This window comes from Anas acuta, chromosome 7 (assembly GCF_963932015.1).
Source record: "Anas acuta chromosome 7, bAnaAcu1.1, whole genome shotgun sequence".
Lineage (NCBI taxonomy): Eukaryota > Metazoa > Chordata > Aves > Anseriformes > Anatidae > Anas > Anas acuta.
In genome coordinates this window covers 32,179,276-32,201,397 of record NC_088985.1, presented here as the reverse complement: position 1 = coordinate 32,201,397, position 22,122 = coordinate 32,179,276, and the positions used below count along the sequence as shown (strand labels likewise).

Genomic DNA, 22,122 nt, shown 5'->3' with positions numbered 1-22,122 from the left:
GGATGACTAGGGATATGAAGAGCAGATTTATTGTTATTAGTTGTAAACCTTGTAGCACAACAGGAAAACAAAACAAAACACACACATTAATCTGTGCCATGACGTAAAACATGCAAACAAATCATGACAAGTAGCAATAATGAGTCATTTTGTGCTATATTTAATTTCAAAATGATCAAACTGTTGGACTACATAGTGTTAGAACATACACTATGGTTGTTCTGCTACAATAGCTATCTTCTGCTCTGAGCAGCGCCACCTCCTCCTCTCCTCAGGGCCAGCCTAGGTGGGGCTGTCACCATGAACAAACCTACCTATGCACAGATTTGGGAAAGGTAAGGTCTCCCTGAAATAAAAACCTCATATTGGCAGAAAAATTCTGCTATAGATCTCTCCTAATGGTTTAGCGAGCCCCCTGAAGGCCTGGGGAGAGCACCTCTGTCATGCAGCAAGGCTGCTCCCAGAGCTGAAGCGAGCATCCTCCTCCTCCTTGGATGGGGGAGTCCCTTGCACTGAAGTGTGGAGGAATCAGAGCTGGTAGCTCCGTGATGCTGTCTTGAGATAAACCACTGCAGCTGTTGTTGGTATACAAATTTTGTCTTTCCAGTCACAAAAATACTAAATCTTAGTCTTCTTGAAACACTTTTCCAAAACCTTTCCTAGCCATTTCTTTTTCTTTCTTAACCTGAATTATCAGTGTTTTGCAAAAATGTTACTTAAAAAATTGTAAGTTTGAAAATTACCTCATTTTGAATCTATTTGTTTATTGCAAATTTGTTAAGAATAAACTTACATATTTTTAAGTTGTTTCCTAATTATGACAAGCAGGAGGAGTGTAGTGATACTTCACACACTTGCACAGTTATGCAGTCTGGAGCTTAATGGGAGATGTAATTCCTGTGTTAACAGAGCTTGTTGCAGCTTTGAAGGAGAGTCCAGCCTGAGAAGTGGTTTGCTCTGGCTTTCTCAAACTTCAGTAGTTGGGACTGAAGTCAGCCTAGACTTCTGGCACAGAGGAAGGTCTGTACAGTTTGCAAGGTTTCCTGCAGACTAGGGGACTGTCTAGCCTGTGGGCTTGGCTTACACACAGCCCCACTCCAGCCTTAGGAGGCTAGTCCAACCTGGGCATTTAGCCTAGCAGATGTTTGAGCTATCCCAGAATATTGAGTCCAGCTGAAGACCTTGTCCAGTTCAAAAACACAGTTTTAGCCTGGGAAAAGTCTAGAATAATTCAGGAGAGCAGGAGAGATTGTTTCTTTTTAGTCTGAGAATTATATTAACATCAATAATCTGTGAATTTTTGTTAATTTAGCCCGGTTTCTATGGGTCTGAAAATCCCAGCAAACATATTTTCCCTGTGCTTTGTTTTGTTTTTGTTTTTCCAGTGACCGATGCCTCTGCCTTTCTCTCTCCTCTATCTGTGTCTGCAGCAGTGCTGCAGTGTTTTTGTTCCAGGCCCTCATACAAATGATGATGGGGGCCCAATGTCCATCCAACTGCTTTCCCTCCTTATACCTGCCTGGCACCTGGGCTCTCCCATTCATATTCTGGGGCTGGCCTGCAACCCAGAACTGGTGGATGTGAGATGACTGCCTGAGTGCTCTCCTCTTGGAGAGCTGACTGGCACGGGGACAGCCCAGGACCCTTGTTGAGATAAGGGAAATCTATGGGGCAGGACAGATGACAGCCTCTGGCCTGGAAGGGATAACAGCACTGCTACTTCACCTCTTTATCTTTACAGTTATCATGATTTGTAGGGATGATTAATAATCCACAAACCTTCAGCCTACAAGCAGTTAAAGCACTAAGCATACCTGAGCACACTACGATGCAACAAGTAAGAAACAATTCACAAGACTAACATTTCCCCTCCTTCCCAAATAACATTAAGAGCAACATCAGAGATCCCCTGCACTTCCCAGCTCCCCGTATCTGGATGACGGCCACCAAATGGCTTCCCTACCAAAAGACCACGGTTAAAAGTCCTTCCTCTGCAGGTACCATGGTGATGAGTCTGGCAGAAATGCCTGGAAAGATAAATATAGCTAGCACACTGCTCCTGGGGCTGGATATAAATGTCTTCATTCCATGTGTGTGCTGTTACTCTTGAGATAAGGAAAAAGCGGCCTATAAAGTCCTCGTTGACCTGAGTCAATTAAAGCACAAAAAGAGCAGCTGGGTACGGCAGGGGAAGGCAGCTGCTGTTTATCAGCCTGGACCTTGATGCTCTCCCTGTTCAGTGCTGGGATGAGTACAGAGGGAGGACAATACAGCCACAGAAGAGGAAAACAAAACCAGGAAAGTAAAATGGAGGGAACGGATCTCTGGGGGAACAACACATTGAATGCTGAGTTGCATCGGTTCCCAAATCCTTTTGGTTCATGGAGACTGATCACTACCAGCTTTGTTCTGGTGGAAAATAAAGGATCTGCTTCGTTCAGAAAATACTTTGGAGGTCAGAAAGTATTCTTCTTTCCCCTGGGTTTTTCAGCCCCAGCAGGGGGTAGATCTGGTTTCCTAAATACAAAGAGGAGATCTAACAATGTCCTCTCTGCGCTGGTAGGGAAGGGGTGAGGGGAAGCCCTAGTGACCCAGCAAAGCCGCACAGAATAAAATCCAGTGGAGATGTGGGCAGCTCAGCCAGCCTTTCACATGTGATAGAATTAAACATGAGAAGGCAATTTGCATCGTCCTTATGTGAGAAAAGAATAACGTTGCTTTTTTCTTTTTGTGCTAATCCACATCAGTGGCAAAGAGGGTAGGAAGGAACTGGCAAGGGTTATCTTTGACCTACTTCTTTCGTAATGCTAAAAACAGCCCTTTTGAACAAGAAACAATGGCAAAGCAAGGGTCTCAGATGAGATTCTGCATTTCCTCCCTTCCCACCAGGGTAAGTAGGAGCTGAAAACCTTCAGCATCTTGGCAGCTATCGCTACACCTTTCAGAGAGACTGTGCTCAACCCACCCACATATTCCTTGCATTGTAGGGCAAAGCACAGTACCCTGCATGTGGTTTGCTATGCAGGAAGGGTGAGAGGGACCCCAAGCAATTGTCTATCTGATTTGAATCAAATGTGTACCACACCTGAGTACCGACACCTTTTGGGCTGGCGTATCCTGTCATCATCCTTAAGAAAGGAAGTGGGATTTGATATTTAAAGTGGGACTTTCTGGGTGAGAAAGAAAAATTCCCATTAGGCTGATTTCAGCGGACACCACAGTTTGTGGAGCTGTTCCCCTTTCTCGGCAGCATCTCATCCCCAAACATGCTTGGGCCTCACTCATCTGAGCAGCCTGTGGGCCCACGTGTGCTCCAGCACACAGCTGTGAGCAGTAAGAAACGGGGTAGGTAATGGGGTAGGTTGGACTGAAAAATTCCTCTGAAACAGCTTGTCATCAGCAAACTGAACTTTTAATTAAATTGAAGTTTCTGAGAAAAGTCCCAGCTTTGTCCTTTCCTTCCTCCCCCCACCTCTTTAAGTCAGATAACTGAGAATATCATGTTTTATTTAGAAATATCAAAAGGATGTCTTGTGGGAATTTTGTTTCCCAGATGGACTACCTGTTCCCTCTTTGCCCTGGAGAACAGTTTGTAGTGTGTGATGGGGATGCGATATGACAAGGTATGTGACTTTTGGAGAAACTTGAAGTATTGAAATATTACTCTGAGGAGGTTCCACGTCAGTTAGTACTTCGGTAGAAATATATATATATTTTTTCCAATATTTCTAGATTTTTTTTTCACTGTAGTCTAGCCTTATGTTGAATGTCCTGTACGCATATTTGCTGTTGGTATACCAGCAAGGTGAAGCAGTGGAGAGGGGATATGTGCTGCACACCATCTGAACTACCGTTCTTTTGGCTACACTGTGTTTTTTATTCTGGTACACCAGAGGAACAGCATCATGTCTGGAAGGGTATATGAGTGAGACTGCAAATTCTGTTGCTATGGTTAGACAAAGAGGTCAAAGAGGTCAACATGAAGTTTTTTTTTTTTTTGCTCCAAAATTACGTGACTTAGTGCCGTATAAAGGTCTAACTCTTCTGTGAAGATATTAATGAAAAGGCAGGAGAGACGTGATCAATCCTGGACTAAATATTTCCTCTAAGACGATGACTGGCAGAAGACAGAATGACCTGCTTTCTCTCAGTGCCCCTCCTTCTGCTTTACCTTGCAAGCACAGGGATCTGAAAGTCTTGTTGAGATAATCAGGAAAATGCAAAGATCTGAAAACGTTGCACTGGAGAGTGTTCAGGGATAAGGCAAGGGTGTCCAAAGAGTGGCTGAGTGTGTTTAGGACACACCTGTGTTTTCTGCAGGATGAGGGAATGATGATACCCTCCGTGGGATGAAGGGAAAAGTACAAACAAAAAGTAAATGGCAGCACGTCAGAGTATTGGACTCCTTCATCTTCCGAGAAATATCATCACAGGGGATGATGATTGCTTTCAAGAGGCTGTGAAGAATATGTCTGGTACATGCAGTTCTGATATCTAGAAGTAAACAGGGAGGGACGGGGAGTCTCCTGGGAAGTTGCTTGAGAAATGCTTGTTTCTGATCCTGCTTTCTGCGGCAGTGACAGCACCAGCACACAAAACCTGCTGCTCCTTGAAATGAAATGCCACAGATGGGATCTTATGGTTAACTGATGAAGTATTTCAGAAAAGGAGATGGTCAGGAGAAGGATTAGTGTGAAGAAGACACTCCTGGCTAAGAAAGAGGGAGCTCCTGCTGAGGAACCCATCCCAACTGCTTGCTAAAGGCCTTGGCCTTTGGATGCGTAGAGGAAGGCAGCCCCAACGGCAGACTTTCAGGGTCTGAAAGATGTTCTCCGCAAGGTGCAGCCTGATGAAGATTTAGCACCTAGGGCTGCTAGGTGGTAGGACTGAGGGAGGAAGTAATGAGAACAAAACTGTCAAAAGCTGCAGCCTGGGGGGCCTTTATCTCCTGTAGCACAATGTAGTGTGCCCTAAAGTTGTACCAAAACATCCAAGCTCCAGAGCCCCTTCTGCCTGATGCTTGCAGTGCAGCACTGAGCATGGCTGCAGGAAATCTGGCAGGGGGTTCAGTCCTTTTTGTCTTGTGCCCCTTCCCTAAAGCCAAGCAGCAAACCACCAGGGCAGTTCTCCTAGGATCAGGAAAACCTCCTGTGGAGTGGCTTGTTACAGGTGCATGCTTTGTAACAGCAGAGATTTGGGAAAGTTAGTGGCTCAGGTCAGCAGGGTCAATTGTCTGTAACCTCAGTGTTACCTGGTGTAAATGAGACCAGCATTTGGCCAGCAAATGTATAAAATCTCTATAATGGAAATGTGTCTGTCTGCCCCATTCTCTCCTTGCCTGCTCCTCTTCGTTCTTTGCCATCTCTTCACAGACCTGACTGCTTTCATTATAAGGTTGAAGGGCAGTGCCGAGTGAGTACATTAATCTCATACATTTTCATGAATATCAATTGCCACTTCGATTCCAGGAGATTTTTCTTACTTTCAGCAGAGTTGAGACTTAATGCTTTACACAGACCCTGTCTCAGGTAAAACTTGGGGGTGTTGCTCCAAATCTGAGCCTGCCATCTCTTCTTCCCATTGCCTCCCACCACGCTGATAGCCTTTGCTTTTTTCCTGTTGTGTCTCTGTATACAATGGTTATCAGGAGAAGCCATTCCCCTTTCTGCCCTTGAAAGGCAATATCCACACAAGCTCTCAGGCAGAATTTGGAGTACAGAATCTCTGCTGTTCAATTACCACGGAGCTTAGCTCTTTCATGTGTGACTAGATATATATATATTTTTTAACAGAAAGATTGAAGTTTAAAAGGACAGAAAAACATCCAGTGCTTGAGATGGAGGACAGCATCTGGTGTTGAAACTGGCAGAAGTTATGGACTGCTGGGAAACAGGACTATTTCAGAGAGAAAAATGTTTCTCTTGTTTTGTAGTCTCTGTGCAGTGCCAGTTATGAGGTTCAGATCATTATGACCACAAAAAGGCCGAAAAGCATATAGCAAACTTTATATCTATTCATTTCTACACATGAAACTACCTTTTGCTTTCACGGAGTCCATTTTACCCTTTGTAAAATAATCTCTGGCTGCACAGCAGCAGAAGTAAGGGCAGAGCAAGCTGGCAATACATCCAAGGTATTCTTTATTTGAATTACAAAAATGCCAGTGAACTTTACTTACGGGTTAGCATTTGACTTTGCTTGATGCTCTGTAGAAATTAACCAAAAAGGCAAATCTACCCAAAAGGGATTTTGGTGTAAGCCAGTGATTCCCTGAACTTATTTTGCTCAGGTACCACTGCTGTGGGACTGGGACTGCCACAGGCAGCAGCTCCCCGTGCCACCGCCAGCAGTGTCTCCTGGAGATGGATGGTGTGCTTTGTGCTCTCAAGTGAAAATAAAGGCAACCACTGCTGCTGCCAGGCTGTGGGCATGCAGAGAGGGAGACCAAGGGCTCATGACTCAAGCAAAGCAGTGGCACGTTCCCTGCAGTGGGAGCTTGTGTGCTCCTTGCTGGTGAAACCCCAGTGGCTGACAGCAGTGATGGTAGAGATGCATCCCCCACAGGCAGGGCGATCTCACCCCTTGGCAGCAGTTTTCAGACATGCTCCTAAAATGGCTGAGAGCTGGAGGGTGTTACATGCTTGCTGGCTAGGCAAGTGAAGCAAGGGGAAATATGTGATCTAAGATACATCTATTAATTTAGGGTCAAGATGTGACAGCCTACCACGAAGTTTTATAGCTATAGATAGTAACAGGAACACTGACCTTTAATTATAGCAAGATAATGGGCACTGCTGTAATACAGCAACAGCTAAAAATAAGAGCCAGTATAAAAATACCGAGTATCTCTGAATGTGATCACATTTTCCACTAATGGAAAACATAGCTCAACCCTCTGCCTTGCTGAAAAATATTTTCTTTTACAGATACTACGGTTACAGTTAGAGGCAGAGTTGGTTGGGTTAATTCAAGGCATCATATTTGAATGGCACATGCAGAGTAACAAGAAAAGTGTGTGGATATTCCCACTTTGGTTTAAACTGGAGTTATTAGATTTTAGTTGAGGTTGATTTGATTTGAGTTTGAAATAAATGAAACCACCGGTGAGTTGAAATAAGAGAGATTCTTCAATGCATTTGCATTAGCAAGTAGTTCAGTGCTGCAGGTGTGGAGGCTGAAATGTACTGAGGCCCTGATGTCCGTACGATGTGATTTTGGGGAGGTATTACTGCAGCTGATCTTGAGGTTTAGTTTCATCCAAGAGCAACCCAGTGGATGTCACCCAAAGCATGGAGGGCGAGGATGGACAGGGCAGTTGCTTCAAAAACCCACTTGGGATCTGGGCTAAAATGCTTCCTGGCTGACTGAATGGCCTTCAGTAAGTTGGTGCACGTTGGTTTGTCCAAGAGGCAGGGATTGCTCCTAGCCCCTGACTGACCTGGGCTGGGTCTCCCATGCCAGCAGAATGGAGATATCTGTCATCACCCTGAGCAGTTCCCTGCCTTGAGGAGAGGCCTTCCAAAGTGTCTGGTATTTCTTCTGTGGATTGAAAATACTTCAGTTAGCTTTCCAAATAGTAAATTTACCCATCTGTAGCTGAAGCTCCTATTAACGCATGGAACTTAACTTCTTTCCTCTCAGAGAAAGTTAAGCTGCCCTGCTGGAATTGAACCAGTGACCTAAGACAGGAAAGGATTGCTTACAACTCAAAACATCGCCGAGTAACACAGCCTGTAAAAGCAGACATGGTTCTCAACTCTGAAAGGCACTTTTCACTTCTAAAGACATTTGGGTATCTAGGTTTTTGTTATCTGCAAGGAAAACTTCCCACTCTCCAGGTTTTGCTGGCAAACTTTCTGCACCTATTCAGATGATGCGATTTGTGAATTGTCTTGAGACACACCGACAATTGCAGGCTGTGAATAGCAGCGCTATTAATATGCTAGTCAGGACTACCATTACGGCACAAATTATGGGGCGAACCGAAGGAAGTTTGAAGTGCAGACTGCTGAGCACTTCAAAGCAACCAGACCACAGCCCTGCCCCGGCACACATCCTGACACGATCGCATCTTTCCGATATCTGTTGACAAACTTTGGCTAATGTTTCTGCTTGCCGAAAGGTTTTCTGCCAATACAGCAACATATTGCAGATAAAACCTAATGAGCTGAGTTTAACAAAAAAATGCCATGTGGCTTCCTTGCAGTGATGCCCATCTGTCGGCTTAGTGAAGCAGCAGCGTGCTGCAGCTGTACCGCTTTGCTTTTTATCAAATCAAAATAAAGCTGTGCACCCCAGAGTCAGGTATGATAAACAGGCCAGCAAATTGCCTTACACGGGTATCATACAGCTCCTTATCTGTCTCACTTTTCAGAGCGGCGTAACCAGATGGCTTCTAACGGTGGGGGAAATTTCCTCCGTTATGTTTCTGGCATTGAGCTGGAGGGATGTAGTCCAGAAGTCCACCACCAAAACAACAGATATTTAAATTGGACTGGGACTGAGATTACAGCCTGCAAACAGAACTTTTGAAATTGAAGCAGATTTCATTAATAGCGAAGGAAATGCCTATTTAGAGTGGGTCTGGTGGAACAAAAAGGATGCAAAACAATGAAAAAAAGAGTCTTTGTGAGCAGCCTCATGGAACAATGAGGAGGTTGGCCTTCCTCCAACCTCCTGGCCGGCTGGTGCAAAGCAACTGGCCTTCCCACACCTCCCTTATTTATCATGGGGTCTGGAAACAGGCAAGACTTCCCTGGCCACTGGGTGGTGGCTGGCAGCATCCTCTCCTGGCAGGTCCCTCTGCAGCCGCGGGTGTAGGGGAGAACAGCCGCTCTGCGGTGGTTGGAAGCATGGCCATAAAGAGGGCTTGGGGATACGGAGCATCTGTCTGCGACAGAAATCCCTGCTGAGAGCAGGATGTCACAGGCTAAAGGCTTCAATTTCTCCCAGCTCATCTTTTTCCTGGTTCATTTGGCAGACCGATCTGAAGTGTAAAATGTGAAAGGAGTTTGTTCTTCCTTTAACCGGCCAGTAAACAAATGCATTGGTGCTTTTCTCTCATCAGTGGCTTTGGCATCGATTCCAGGTTTGGGGAACAGTCAGAAAGGTTCAGGGAAAAGCAGTTCTTGCTTGGTACACGGGGAGTAGAAACTTTGTTAATGTGCCATGCTTTTGTGGGTGGGTTTGAAGTTCACTTGTTTCTAGGTCTGCAAGCCAAATTCCTCATTTACTGCCAATGTGTACACGAGCCCCTTCTATTGCTGGGAACACGTCGCAGATTTGCGTGAGTTTGTGCTGTCACCAAGAGAAAAGTATGAAACGGAGCAGATTGTTACCAAATTATTGCTGCTGATGAACTTTTTCAGCACATTACATTTGTGCTCATGTAGACTTCTCCGAACATTTATGTTGTAAGCATGTGTGCCTGCAGGTGTCTGCTCTGTGGGTTGTCAATCACACCAACATTTTAAAGGCTAAACCCTGAAGCTTCTCAGTTGTGAGCGCTCAGGCTAAACAGAAAATAAAAATGTCATCTTTAGAAAGCCAGCTGAAGGGAGGCAGAATTGGCAACTTTTGCTCCCAGATCATTAAAAAATTATCTGAATCCACCATCTTACTAACTATTTACATTCATGTACCTTTGTTTGTAGGCAGGAGCCTCCTTTTATGCACAGACACCTGACAAAGCTGAGGAGAGCACCTGTCTCTGAGGAGAGCACTACATGCCTCAGGAAAATGTGCCTATGTTGAAGATAAGCAAAACATTATTAAAAAACTATAGAGATGCTGAAGGTTGGTGCTGAGACAAAAACCTAGCACACCTCATTCTTGCTCTTAAGACATTTCAGGGCTGTGAATATTGTGTACTGGGGTCATTTCTTGCGATGGTGAAGGCTGTATGCACATGATCTAGATGAGACAGGACAACCATATGATCAATGTCAGAATAAGGCAGCCCTAATTCACGGTCTTCTCTTCATTGTATTGTGGCTGCATCCTGTAGATATAAGAAAATGAGCATGCACTTCTGAAAAGGTTGTCAGAATTAACATGAAGAGCATTGAGCTATGTACAGTGTAGTGAAATCTGTTTCCAATTCTGTCCCATTTCTTATGTTCTTCAGGATGTATCTTTTTAACTCTTCTGCACTTCACCCCTGAGCAGTAAGCTGTATGGAAATCCTTCCTAAGCAGCATGAAGAACATAGCAGAAAACCACTTTCTTTCCAGGATGCTGTGATTTGCCTAAAAGCATGTTGAACAATTTGACTTTCTTCCTGGTATTTTATTCATGACTGCATTTTTTTCCTTTTAGCCAAGCTGTAGTTGAGATGAAGAATGAACAAGATGGCTGAGTTAAATATAGCGCTGGGGCTGAAGCATAACAGACTGTCCAGGGCTCCAGTCGTAAAAGAAGAAAGAAATTACTTCAGAGAGGATTAAGCTCTCTCTTGCTATAGAAGTTGTACATGATGTCAAAGAGTGGAGAGTGCTGAACAGCATGCTAGGAAAAGGAAAATCCTAGGATGCTGACCCAGAAAATTAACACGCTGCTCGGTGGTTAGCTCGAAATGGAAGAGGAGTTTCATGACTTTTTCCCAAACTAGTGACAGCTGCGACAAAGCTGGACAATGGAGTTACAACTCCAGCTTTGTTCTGAGTATGTGTGCGTGCCTGTGGGTAAGGAAAAATCACTGCTCAGCTGCAGGATGCCCCAGAGGGAGCAAGCTGCAGGGTGAGTGCTCTGCGGGCTGTGCTAAAGCAAGAAGTAGAGCCAGGTTCCCTGCCCCTCTTAAACTCCCAGGAATAATGCTTGCCCCATACCTCCTAGTATTAGGAGGCATGGGAATTACTCCTAGAATACACGAGACACTCAAATGGAGGGAGGCATGAAGTCCCTGGATAATGTCCTTGGATGATGTCCCTGACCCTTTCCTTGTCCCTGATGTCCTTGGATTATGTCTTTGGCTCTTTCCAGGGCAAACGTCTGTGGATCTGCTGTGGACTAGCCGTGCCATAGCCTCAGGACCAGCATTGCTCATTGATGGGTTTGCATCCCTACCCATGTTGGCAATATTGACCTGTCCAAGTCCCACAAAAAGAGCTGGGCTGCCCCAGACAATGAGCAGAAGGAGCTCATGAATGAGCTGGGTCTGAGAGCTGGTGGTCAGGAGGCCCGGGGGCTGTGTCTGTCGCTACATCTCCATCCTCCCAGCATCTGCTGGCTTTCCAGAGTGGCGGGCACACAGGGGATCTGCTCACACTGCTGTCTTCCTCTCTACGAGAATGTAAGTGCCCCTTCTGTGAAGGGAGGGATGAAAGAAAATTGTACATTGAGAGCATTCATTTTTCTATCGATTTAACTAACCCGAAAATAGTGGTGATTAACAAAATGTTTCACTGAAATATGTCCAATTCCTTTCTCTGTGTAGAAGCCACTATAGTAAAATGCTATTTATGCTGAACATAACATAGTCATCATAACACCCGTGGAACAACTTAACCTACATGTGCACTAGCTTCTAGAAAATCATTCCCCTTCGATACTCACCTTTTGTGGGGAAAAGGAGCTGCTGGACACTGGTTTAATTTTAATTTGTGCGTCTCCAAATCTACACTAAAGCCATTTGCCCATGGAGTTTCATGCCTTTTATGAGGAGTGACTAACTGGAAAAGAATGTGTTTCACGTTTAGTGACCCTGAGCATTAGAAATGAGTGAAGAATTGATTTTTTGGTTTGCTGACCAAGCTAAGAATGTGTGAGGAAAATGTTTGTGGATTGATCTCCCTCTCAACCCCCTCCCCAAGTTTTTAACTTTCCCTCAGATACATAAAATAAAAAGCCAAAAAAGACAATGTTGGCCCAAACATTTCTTTGATATAGAAAAAAATACGTTCTGAAAATGTGAAAATGAATGGTCTGGCATGTTTTTATCAGGAAGAAACAACAACAACAACCACCACAACCAACCAAACAAAAAACCTCCACCAGCAACACTGTGTTTTCCAGTGTAAACACTGTAATCTGTGAACTAGGTCAGTTGACCAAGCCTGCACTGTTTTATTCCCTGTACTTTTGGGAATAAGTAAGGTCTGATCCCGCACTCCAGCAGCTCATCAGCAGTGCCAGCTCATCGAGAAAGTGGGACAATGTGTACCAGTACCCAGTTCTGCTGGGCTCCCAGAGCCCTGGCACCCCCTTGTCCTCAAGGGAAGTGAGCAGTCACAGCTGCCTTGTCCCTGTTCACTTTGCTCCTGAACACCTCGTGTTGGTGCAAACCAGCAGTAGCTTCAAACACAAGTGGCTAGAATCTGATCCAATAAATAGACTGCTAGTTGCTTGTTCTTTAAAAAAAATTAAAAAATCAATTTTTGAGTTTTTCAGTGTAACCTCAAAAATTCTCAAACATTTTTAAACATAGGAAGGAAAGGGGTTTGACCTGTTTGCAAGAATTCATCTGAAACCAAGTTAGGTATCTGTAGATACTTAAATGCCTCATGGTCATAGTCAGGACTTCCTCATGGTTTTGTGCTTGTGGATTTCATCATTATACTTCTATTTGTTTTCAGCTTAGAAAGGGTGGTACAACTGTATATGAGGCTGTTATGTTTGCTCTCAGATAAGCTGGAATATTTTATAACATTTTCTGGTCAATTTTCCAGTCCTATGTCAGTTAAATAAACTTTCTGTTGTTAGCAACAGAAAGCCTAGGCCTGCAATGGCTCTGTGTTAAGCTACCTCTTTGCTTGTTGCCCCAGAAGATGTTTTCCACTGCCTCGGTTCTATTTATATGAAAGGCCATTATGCGATATATTTTAGGAGCTTTTCCATGAAAGACTTTGGAAAGTTTGATTCTTGGTTATTGAAAGAGGAGGTGTTGAAAACAAGTGCTCTGAAAGCCAAGAAAGTCAAACCTGGAATGTTTCACAAGGATGAAGCTGCTTGATTTTAAGAGCTTTGTCTCTCTTTTACCTGCTTTTGTGTGCTGTCCAGTCTGGTAGTCTTTGGAAGGGAGATGCTATTAATTGGAGAGAAGGGAGAAGCATGAGTGAAAAACGACCTTCCATCAAGCAAGAGCTGTGGGCTGTTACTTACGTCTGCCCCATCCCTGCATAATTGGTTAGAGCTGTGTGATTCTTCCTTTTTCTCTGAATGTGTTCTACTGTTTTTGCATTTACTCTTGTTGGTGTTGGAGCATGAAGGAGCACAATGAAACACTAAATAATATGAGGTCAAGGAGTCACTCAATGGAATTGATAGGAGGTAAACAGAGCAAATGAGTATAAACCAGCTGCAAAATGAACAGCGGCTGGAAACTGGCAGAGAGCTTTTAGGCATTAGAGGAGTAAGGCACTGCAACAGATGCTACAGGCTTAATTAGTTTAAGGAGAGAGTTTGATCAATTTATGAGCAATTTTACATGGAAGAGCTATTTCTGAGAGCAGGAGTGAATCCCAGCAACCTTGAAGGCCTCTTCCAGTACTAGCATATTTCTCTCACAGGTAGAAACACATGCAGTAATATTGCCAGGCACAGTTTAGGGAGCTTAGGGAGGAAATTATCCTTAGGGAGGACAGGAGTTTCATGTCTGACCCACTTCTACTCACAATTTTTTGTTGCCTCAATGAATTAGAAATGTCTGCTTCTGTGCTGTGAGGGAAGAGGGTCAGGAGGATAGGTGGGCACATCCTGCTTTGTGGTTGCATGTTTGGGGCAGGGCGATGTGCTTGGCAGCACGGTCGGTGGAGTTTCAGCACCAGAGGCCTCCAATTCTGGTGGCACCTGCCATAAAAGACTGGCTAGTCTGGAAAAAATCCTTGAAACAGGAGATGAAGCGGGCAGGTTGGGGTATGCCTCTCAGGTTCAGGATCTGTGCTGAACCCTAGGCCAGGAAGCTAATGAAAATAAGCTGTTCCCTACAGGTGAGCCTCTGCAAACAAGCAGCCATGCTGGGAGTGATGTGTTAAGAGCATGTAGTGCCTGGAACAGTGTAGCCCTGTAGTTCTCTACAGGGAAAGAAGAAGATCCAGTACAGGAGATTTATTATCTGGGTTAAACGTAAAGCATCTTGAGTAAAAAGGGAATGAATGCCAAGGGGTTAGTAAATTTTGTATAGACAGTCCCTAGGCTGTCTGCCTCAGCTACACAAGGTGTATCAAACTAAAACCTGTGAGCACGTAGGATGCAGCAGCTCCACTGGCTGTTGAGACCTCAGCTCGTTGCTCACCATTGCCGTGAGGGCTCGGTGGGGAGCACGCTGAGGAGGGCCAGGACTGCTGCGGAGCTGGCAGGGGAGGCCAGGAGTCTCCAGCACTGACAAGCCCTGCCTTTTGTTACGAGAGCCAAAAGCGTCCAGCTCAGGAAGAAACAGAAACCGGTGAAGCAAGACAAAGATGTAATCCATTGTGAAAGAAAAACCCTGTGTCCCAGAGAAAACACGTTGCATCACACGCTCTGGCAGAGGCTTCAGGTCGGCCTAATTTAATCAAATATTCATGTTGTGGCTTTCCCTCCTCCCCCTGCGATGGCAGCTGACATCGATCACTGAAAGGCTTTGACAGAGAGATTGTCCTTGTTGAGTCTGGCTTCTATTTCAGCGTCCCCCTCAGCAGCACCACTTCACACCCTTATAGATCTGCACGTTTACTCCTGTTATCCAAGTCAAGGAGCCTTCAGCTCTGAAGATCTGCTGTCTCACGACCAGTCTGTGTGTGCCCATGTTGATTTGAACACGGAGCACATCCAGTGAAGCCTACTTTGACAATACTGATATACCAGTATTAACACGTCGTGGCACCTTGTGTACAGCTGGCAAGTGTGGCACTTTTTAAGAGCTAAAAAAAAATATGCATTTATGAAATTCTATGTTATTGGCTATCCACTATCTCGATAGTTTTGTTCTTTCTTGTTACGCAGAATCAAATTGCGTGCCTGCAGAATTTGATAAAGTGTAGCACTTCACACATCTGCAGCTGCCTAACCTGATTACAGTAGTTTAATTCTGCTTGATATCAATCAGCTCCGTACACAGTAAGATTAATTATCGCTGTCACTTTGTCAGCTCTGTAATAAGAAAACATAGATTCTGAATGGCAGATGCAAATTTGGTGGGAATGAGAAGAGTGAATTTGCCTCTCTCCCTCCCCGGAGTGGGAGACAACCTCGGAAAGGTGAGCTGACTGGGAGGTGATGTGCAGCCCAGAGCTGGGATTTTCACCTGCTCCGGCCCTGTGCTGCAGCTGGGGGCCTGTTCATACTGAAACCGATACCTCTGTTTTGTCAGCACTCCAGAGCATTTCCAAATTGCTTTTACCCACTCAGACTTACTTTATTTACAGGTATGCAGTGGTAAGCAAGGAAACTAGCTGATCCCAAATGCTCATCGCGAGGAGACTGTTTATGCTATATGTTTGGCTCTCCTACACTGTACCTCTTTATAGAGATTTACACTGATTCAGAGTGGGTGTAAAACGCTGCCAGATCAGAATGGCAACGGCTTCCACCTGCTCTGTGCAGCTATAAATGGCTGCACAGGAAACTTGGACCGAGAAGCTGCCTGCTGTTGCAGAGGTGACAGACATAGCTGTTATTTTTGCCTTGTTATTGTGCACTGGCATTCCAATGTAAAAGCTGTGTTGAGTTGCAAGTTAGAGTTTAATTTCCCTGATTCTTTGCTGGTACGAGGTAGCTGAGTTGTCTGGCTGCAGGGATGAGGGAGAGCACCCACCAGCTGCTGTAACCAGCAGGGGGTGTGCAAGGCTCTGACCTGGGAGCTGTGGCAAACTTCACTCTTCCAGCTTCATCCCCGGAATAAGGAATGGGGCATGGATCAGGGAAAAAAAGCATGTTTTTTGCTGGGTGGCAATTAAAGAGACAGTCATAACCTTTTCAGACCTAAATCTCCCCTTCCAAGCCAAAGTTAACCTTGGAATAGAGAACTGGGAAAGGAACAGCCAGTTATTTCATGATAATAGTGCAGTTTTCTAAACACATCTCGTCTTTCTGGATTCGTGTTCTCTCTTTTCCTTCATCATCCTTCTTCATTAAGTGACACAAGGTCCTCACACTGTGGGGATTTCTGCTCCACTGGGTCTTTACTCCCCAGTTTGCAGGTAGAATGGAGTAGGCCCCAAAACGGGCCACGGGTATTGCTGTTTTCTTTGCTTGAAAAGCTGGTGAGTACATGGAATCACCTACACAAAGAGACCAGGCAGCCTTCTGGAGACCCAAACCTTGCATGTATTTGTAGTGAGATGAGATGGGGCCACCCATCTGTGGTAGGATGCCACAGTGCCTCTCTGCGTAGCTGGGCTAGGCTCACCGAGATGTTTTCTTGGAAGCTGATTCAGCTTGGCCTTAGAAGTACACTTGCTCGGGCAGGGCTTCCAGGCTGGCTGGGCTGAGCTGTCAGGAAACATACTGAAGAGAAACAGGCTTAAAAACATTGTATGACAAATGGTGTTTAACCTAGATCAGTTCTTTTTCCCCTTCTGCTGAAAGCCCTCTAAAGCTTCGGATGGGGAATTGAATAAAGCACAGCTAGTGTTTCCACCAGGAAATATCAGATCGGTTGTAGAAGAAATGGTGAACAAGGCTATGAGCTGCCTAGGATGCGTCTATACAAAGCCAGGAGCAGGACCGAGCTGTCTGTCTGTCCTCACACAAAATCCTCCTCAGCCTGCAGGAAGCCATGCCTGAATAAGGAAAAAAAAAAAAAAAAGTATCATGCATAATTCCTGTTTTATTTCTTTAATATACAGTGCATATATCATTGCAGTGGCGGGTGGGTCATTACAGCCTACTGAAGAGCTGCCTCCAATATATTGCATACATGAGAGGCTGATATTATGGGAACTTTAATGCCATATGATGATCCCCTGGTGTTGTTTGTCACATTCCTGTGTTAAATTGATTTGATGTTAAAGCTCACTGCTGATGGCTGTATCTGCCACGCTGGGTAATTCACAGCGTCCTTCTCAGCGTTTACTTCTTCATGTCACACATTTAGGGAGAGTGAATGATGATAAACTGCAGGAATATATTTAACCTTAACTGTTATTAAATGATCGGTCTTCTCACTGTTTCAGCTGTCAGTGGCCAGACAGATACTTGCTAATGATTTCTGCTTTTAAAGGATGTGTTGAAACTCCTGAAATTCATCAGGGCGGTTATTCATGCCATCACAGTGACATTTTTATGGCTGTAAAAAAGGGCAACTAGAGTGTGTGTGGATAAGCAGTGCGTTCCTTCCCTGCTATGGGATTGCCTTCCTGTATCGACTGTCGAGTTGTTGAGCTGGGTGCAGGGACGAGACCAGCAATGTCTCTTTGCTGCTTCTGTTTTGAAGATGAATTGTCTTGCCTGGGAAGACTCACGTGGGCAGCAGGGCCCTGCTTCAAGAAGCCAGGCCATGAGGTGTGCTGAAGGAGAGCTGTAAGGTTTTGATGGCACTCCTCAAACACTTACGCTCATTTAAGCCTCAGGTAATGTTTCTGTGAAGAGCTGACATCGGTGGCATTGCTAAAATCCTGTCTGCTTGCAAATGCCAAAGAAAGCTGTGCTCCCTTGGGGTGGCTGGATGGGACAGCAGGAGAGGGCACTTCTGCTGGTAGCCCCGCAGCTGCCCCTGCGCACAAGTTTCTGAGGCTGCCCTAGGTCTCTGCTATTGCTCGGTTTGTCCATTCACAGAGCAGCTGCTCACAAAAGCCATTTGTACATCCTTTCTGTGCTTCTGGTGTTGGGTGCCATAAATGTGCTTGTGGAAGTGGGTTTAGATCAAAAAATGTACATAACATTTTTTTTTTTTTTTTTTTCACAGATGTTTTGAACGAATTAGCTGAAACTACAACCTTGTGTTGTCCTTTGCTAGAACTGACAGTAATTGTTTTCATGGTGGGGCTGTCTGTCAAGCAGTAGAGAGACCTCTCATCTCTTTTCTCTGCAGCTACAGAGGACTAATTTTCACTTTTGATTTAGGCTGGGCTTGAATAAGTGACCTGTCTGAATGGGAAGGACTTTTCCAGTTGTTGCAGTTGCTCACTTTAGAGTGATTTTGATCTTGTTTCCTTTGATGCATTCCTACTGCTTTCTTCTCTTAATGACGCTTATTCAGTATTTTTCTTAAACACCTTGCCTTTACAGAGAAGCTCCTTGATACAAATCAACCATTGTTGTATTAGGGAGATGTGCAAAGCAGTGACTGATACAGCAGGGCAAACTAATGGCTCAAAAACAGAATCACTAAGGAGTATAGGTCCCTCTATATTTTCTATTTTTTTTCTCCTCTATTATTTTCTCCCTGCTCAAAAAAAATCACACAAAGTGTATTCTCAATAGTGAAGAATACAGGAAGGGGAGGAGGCATTTATCACAACAGCTTGAGTGCTGGAAAGGGACCATTTGAAAAGGACAGCGGATGAAAAGCCATGAATCAATATTTCTATGTGCCTTCTGCTGCTGTTTATTTGAATCCATTTGTTTTGCTGACATATTTCCCATGTGGCTGGAAATGCTATTTCCTTTGATAACATCAGCAATTGATGTGTTGCATTTGCTGTACAGCTAGGTGTATCCTAGGCAAAGGGACATCTCTCTGGCTCCGTGAGTGTTTGGTGTTTTAAAAAACCAAGTACAGGTTGACTTTTATCACTTTCCTCTTCCAGCTGTGTATCCCTGTGCAATAGGCACTGGGTTCTGCTGCTGGGTGGTGCCTTTCTCACAGGGACTGAGCTGACAATGAGCAAATGGCTGTTGACCAAGGGCACACCATTATTTTAGTTGCATGAGAGTTCTGGGATTTAACGTGATGCAAGGTCTCCTGGAATGAATGCCTGGGAGGTCTAGGAGGTCTGCTGCTGATACTGTGTGCAAGAGTGCATGTGGAGAGGACGTTATCAGCAGAGAGCACTTCTACAGGTTTTCAGAGCTGGAAAGGACCTCTGCGTTGTGAGCCAGCATGCATCACCCGGTGACAGGTTTACTAAGTGAAGAAGCTTGTAACAGAGAGTCCACTGCTCCCTTCACTGGCCACAACCCCTAATTACATACGTTCGTTGTTGAAAAATTATCCCTGAAGCCTAATCTTTTTTCTGTTTGTTGATTGCAGTGGTGTAACAAGTGTGCATCAGTCTAACAAGTATAAATTTAGTCCAATATAGTTTAAATCTAAACCCTCAAAATGCAAAGGATTATAAAAGATGAAATATTTCAGTAGGAACTGATATGGTCACAGCTGGAATAATGGAAAATTAATTTTATTATGATTATATATGTAGGGTATATATAGAAATATATTAATAATATATATAGGTATAGGTACATACAAGCTGTAGGCTGGTATTTCAACAAATCTGCAACTACTATGAGAAAATAAAAGGCAGATTTTGTTAAGCTGCAAAGTAGGCTTTGTTGTAAAAAAGTAAGAGGAGGTGATTTCTATTTTCCTGTCTTCCTTTCAGTACTTGTTCTGAGATGATGTCACTTCTGCTAGAAGCTCTCCAGCTCCTGCAGGAGTGATTTTAATGAATGAAATATTGCTTTTTGTAAATATGCTTTTACATTTATGTAGAAAATGTACCTTGGTCTCTCTCATCATCATTGGTATGTGGAAAAAGCAATTATATTCTCTTTCAATATTCAGCAGGGAAGGAGAAGCTTTCCAGTGAATCACAGCACAGAACTATTTATGCTTTGGGGGGAGTAGAGAGGGGAGGGGAGTGGAAATAGAAAACATTTCCTGTGCTTTGCCTGTTTTCAGTGACCTAGATTTTTTTCTCGTAGCCTCTCCATAGCTACCAGAATATCCATTTTTCTTTTTATGTTTTGTTTTGTTCTCCTACTCTGGCACCTGCAGCAGGTGATTTCTGTGCTCTTTGAGCAAGGGATCAGTAAGTGGAGAAGAGCACATTCTTTCTTTGTAAAAACGTGCAGTCTTCTATAGTTTTTCCTATTCAAGAGCCGCTCGAAAGAGCATACCTTTCAAATCTAATTCCTGCTATTCAGGAGGTGGTGCTGAACAAAGCAGAGGCTGAATACTTACCTCTTCAAGGGAACTCTTCTCTTTTTATCATGAAGCCGGCTGAATTCCAGCTCGGACTGGCTGCTCTTTCTGCTTTTTGAAAGATGAAGAGGCAGATACTGACATAAAAGTATACAAACCGCCGGGCGCCAGTTGCCATTGACTTGAGTCTCACTGCACGCATCGATATGGGAATTGTCAGTCTGTTGCTTCCGAACCGTGAGGGTGTGGAAACAGATAAATAACCTGGTTCAGTGTGGTTCAACTTCAGGAGAACGCTCCTATCACCCGAGCTGTTCTTTTATCTTGTCCACAGCTACTGAGGAAATAGCACAGAGAAGCCATGTTGCTAGAGCACGGCCTCGTCTAGAGCCCTGGGCCCTGGGCCTGCTCCTGACTGCCCACAACATGCACCTGCCCAAAAGCCATTCTCTTTTGACTTGTGAAACCAAGTTTTGTTCCTGGATAAAGCAGGGCACCAAGGTCACGATGGGGAGGGACACAGGCTTGTCACGCCTGAGTCTTACCTATGAAGAGCCAGAACATGGAGGGGATTCACACCCTGACCTGGGAACTGGGGAAGGCTCTGGGGACACGCTAGAGATTTCCCAGAGTGGTCACGATACCACCTTTATTTATATATCTGCAGAAATTTGGAATGTTTGGGTCCAAGGGAACTGTTTATTTTGAACTTATAAACTTACCAGCCAACCAGTTTCTGACATCCAACTCGTCAATGCAAATTAGCAGCATCAGCTCATCGCAGCGTGTTGCAGGTTGATGAAGTTCTGTGAGCTTTTCCCAGCAGTTCATGAACACACTGGATTATAAGCACAAGGGAGGGTAGTCTTGTGGATGTAGCCTTCCCTAGCACTGTCTGAAGCATGTTCTCTTAAACAATATTTGACAGGTGAATGCAATAGACAAAATATGATCCTAGTGTGTATATGGAAAGCAGATGCAGTAAACTGCGTTCAGTGGCTCAAGAGGGGAAAGCTGCTACAAAGCCTGACATAGAAGATAAATTATGAGGTGCTATTTCTGGCCTCTGGTGGGAAAAAAAAAAAGGTGGGTGATGGAAAATTGACCTGAAAACAATCGCGTTAAATGATTTTGGTATTGTATAGGTTAGAGATGTGCTGCATTTGCACTGTCGGATGTGTCCAGAAGCTGACCTAATTCCCCTGATTTTTGTCACACAGGCTTTTCTTTACCTATTTTGCTTACAGAAGAAGCATTTAAAGGGAACTTAGAGTCATTTTCTGTCTCTGAAGCTACCCAACTAGAGAAGCTACTTACTGACTTTTTTATTTTATTTTATTTTATTTTATTTTATTTTATTTTATTTTATTTTATTTTATTTTATTTTATTTTATTTTATTTAAATTTTTATTTACTTTTAAGTAACAGATTGCTAAATATATAATTTGCTGTAATTCTGCCAATTCCTCCTTAGTGATATCTTTTTTTTTTTTTTTTTTTTTTTTTCAACTTCTTTATTAACTTCTTTGATAAGAAAACACATAAAAGCTCACCTACAATATGGTAATTCTCATTACACCTCAACAGAGAAGTGTTGAAGAAAGTTATATGAAAAATTGGTTAAATTCAGCTGAGATTTCTTCCTGTAATAAGAAGCCTTCCTTGTGCTTTTCTTAATTATGCATTACAGCAGTGAGTGTTGTAGTAAAATTTTCACATGCCTGAAGCCTCAGTAATGAATACACATAAGGAGAAGTGATTTGTTTATTTTCCCATGCCCTATTATTCTCTGTAAATAAAGCTTGTTTTGTTTATCTTTGCCCCTGCATTGTTTTCCATTCACTTTGTTGTTTTGTAGCATCTTCTTTTTGACTTTGATCTTTGGATCCAGCATTTTTAGCTGGTGTATATCAAAGAAATTGCACCATTGAATTAAGCTGTTTAAGAGCTAAGTCCCTCTGTTCTAGGCTTAAGCATATGTAAAACTTGTAGAGTTTGCAATGTAAAGCATCAGGAATGCTATGATAGCTCTGCTGCCACTATAATTCTGCCAACAAAAGTTGCCCTAGAAGGAAATATGACTTAGAAATTGCTGTTTAACAGAAAAGCACATTTTTTTT

At 43.8% G+C, this 22,122-nt stretch overlaps 1 long non-coding RNA gene across 1 annotated transcript in view; it reads left to right on the top strand.

Moving 5' to 3' along the window:
- Nucleotides 1–22,122, top strand: part of LOC137859638 (uncharacterized) — a 30,370-nt gene that overhangs the window by 5,723 nt on the left and 2,525 nt on the right. The window lies entirely within an intron of this gene.